At 47.5% G+C, this 2,813-nt stretch overlaps 1 non-coding gene across 1 annotated transcript; it reads right to left on the reverse strand.

Moving 5' to 3' along the window:
• Positions 1-315: 315 nt before the first annotated feature.
• TRNAD-GUC (transfer RNA aspartic acid (anticodon GUC)) lies at positions 316-387 on the reverse strand. Its single transcript has one exon. It is a non-coding gene; the product is annotated as a tRNA-Asp (tRNA).
• Positions 388-2,813: the final 2,426 nt, after the last annotated feature.

Below are 2,813 nucleotides of genomic sequence, written 5' to 3' on the forward strand. Positions count from 1 at the left end.
CAGTATTCCATTTATTTAGCATGAAAAATACTCGTTGATATGCCTTTTCCATGTAGTTCTTTGATTTTAATATCATATATGTTTATATAAATAATAAGCCTCAGTTATTTTTTCAAGAAAGCTTAAAAAGAAAAGGCACAAAATGCTGTCCAACAGGTAAAACACTTGGAAATATTTTAACTTGTAAAAGCGTTGGCCATAAATAAAAAAGTATCAGCAAATTGTAATATCAGTGTAACATTATAAATTGCATTTAAAAAAGGTTTCCCATGGACAAAATGTTTGCTTAGTTTAAAAAAATGTTTTAAAAAGTGCCTCCCCGTCGGGGAATTGAACCCCGGTCTCCCGCGTGACAGGCGGGGATACTGACCACTATACTAACGAGGAACCGATGGGATCGGTCGCTGAGCAGCGCTCATCATGTGCTTCAGCCCGCCCTGTCCTGCCTGTGACTGATCTTTCTCATTGTCCAGCTCCTTCACACCAAGACAGGGGCCACAGCCTCCACAAACACACACACTCCTCCCTCCCAACAAACACACACTCCTCCCTCACACCTCACAAGAACCTTCTCACCTCCTAGCAGACGCTCTCAGCAGCATCACCTGATGCCAGAGTCACAGCAACCAGCTCTGCTTCCGACTGGGCCCGGCCTGGCTCTTCAGCCCAGGGGCCCCTGGCTCTGTCTGATGATGGGGGGTTGCAGCGGGTGCTGCACACAGGGAGGGAGGTGGGAGGGAGCCCCTCCCACCGCCAGAGCCAAAGGAGAAAGCCGGCTTGTAAAGGAGAAGAGAGGAGGCAGGAAAAGCCCAGGTGTGCGAGTGTCTGAGAAAGAGGCGCTTTCTATTTGTGAAGCAGAGGAAAACAGTTAAGAGTTGGTAATAATCCTTCGAGCCGGACCTAAGGATGTCAATCAATCCACCGCAATCCTCCGCTCTGCCAACTGAGCTATCGATGGCTCGGTGGAGGGGAGGTGACAAGGCGAGCCATCTACGTAGCTTTCTGTTTCTTATCACCTGATAAAGCTGCAAACCCGACAGATATTTAATTTATAGGGGAAGTGGGTGAGCAGTGGCTGCTTGTGATGATATATTTCCATTTATTATTTTAGGGATCCGAAAGTTAATAATGGGGTTATATTATCTAGTTATATATGTATAGCGCTCAAACACCGTAGGTTTCTTGGTATTGGATCAGAGTTAGTTTTGTTTTTTATTTATTTAGGGTGTCTCGTGTTTACTTTTGGGTACATTATTGCTGTAGAGTCTCAGTAACATTTTTATGGTGCTTTAAGAGTTAATTCTTTTTGGTTCGGATGTTCTTTGTAGCATTAAATACTTGAATATGTTTTTGCGGTTCGTGCATTTTAATTATAAAAATGGTATTCACCATGGGTTCCAAAAGTTAATAAGGGGGTTATGTTATCTAGTTATATATATTTTAAACTTCATCAGGTGTTACATTTTATGTTTCTGGTCTGTAGGGACTGGTCCTTGTAATAGGATCTGTTTAAACACCAGAGGGTGACAAGAGGGATGTCCCCTCTGACCTATCAGAGCTCTTATATGCTGTGGGTGTAACAAAGATGGTAATAGGAGGAGACTGGGTTGAAATGCTGAGCCATTGTCAGCCCTTGCCCCTTTGCCCCTCGGTAGCATCGTCTCAACGTCAGTACCACCTCCTCTATAAAAGAAATCCAGTCTGTGGGGGTCAGAGGGCAATCAGAGGTTACCGGGCCATAGTTGTATCAAGGAGGGGTGTTTACTTCCGGTTCCCTGGGGCCCCCGTACTCTGGGCCCCCAAACTCGGGACCAAGCCCCCCTTTTAAATCCTGACTCTCAGAATAACAAGACAGAGCAGCCAAAAGCTTATTTGGGGACCACATGTATGAAAGGAACAAATGGGGAAAAGAAACTGCACCCTGACCCTATTAGCGCGCACTTTTTACATCCGGTGTAAACATAATCTATATTTTGATGTATAACTTGTTTACATTTGACATGAATAAATATGGAAGCATTTGTACCTCTGAAATGTTTCATGCTTGCCCACGCTGCAGTCGTATCCTAGCTATTTTTAAAAGTTTTCTCCATTCGGTTCTTTTAAATTGATGATGTCAAAAGGGAACAAAAACAACAGAGAATGCCCACAAATGTGTGTTTACTTGTTTTTAACCTCATATGTTTAGTTTTGTAAAAACACACCGCAGAGGCTCCTCCTCCGCTCTCGCAGAAGGCAGGGCGGGATTATGGGGGGTCTGCGCCCCTCAAGGCTGCTGATGTCCCGTTGCTGCTCCATGGCCCTGTGGGCTGTGAGTGCTGCCCCCTGGCGGTCACCCTGTGCATGTGAAGATACCTGGGAAGAAGCCAGGGTGCACCTGAGCTGGTCCTCTGTGTGAACCAATCGAGTGTCAGGACTGGGGTCGGTGCTGTTAGTAGGGGGAGAGGGGGTGTGACTGGAGCCCCTGAATGGCAGCCTGGGGCCTGTGACAGGTGCAGGGAGAGTGTGGTTCAAGGAAGCAGCTGGACGGTAACTGGGGAGGGGTCTGTGGGGCCCTCAGCCCGGTGAGGAGACTCAGGAGTGAAGGGGTGCTCTGGGGAGAGGGGCGCGGCTTTGTCTGGCTCCTGTGGTGGGGGGAGGGGGGGGCAGTAAGAGGCAAGGGGGGGGGGGCTGCTGCTGTCCTCTGGTCCAGGGCTCTGTGTCTGAAGAAGTTCCAGGGTTGTAAATAATGAGACATGAGCAGGTTGTTGAACAAACCATGCCCCCTCATTCCTTCTGGTTTGTCAGGAGTGGGGTGTCTGTTACCGTCTTGG

This window comes from Triturus cristatus, chromosome 4_1, assembly GCF_964204655.1.
Source record: "Triturus cristatus chromosome 4_1, aTriCri1.1, whole genome shotgun sequence".
NCBI classification, from domain to species: domain Eukaryota; kingdom Metazoa; phylum Chordata; class Amphibia; order Caudata; family Salamandridae; genus Triturus; species Triturus cristatus.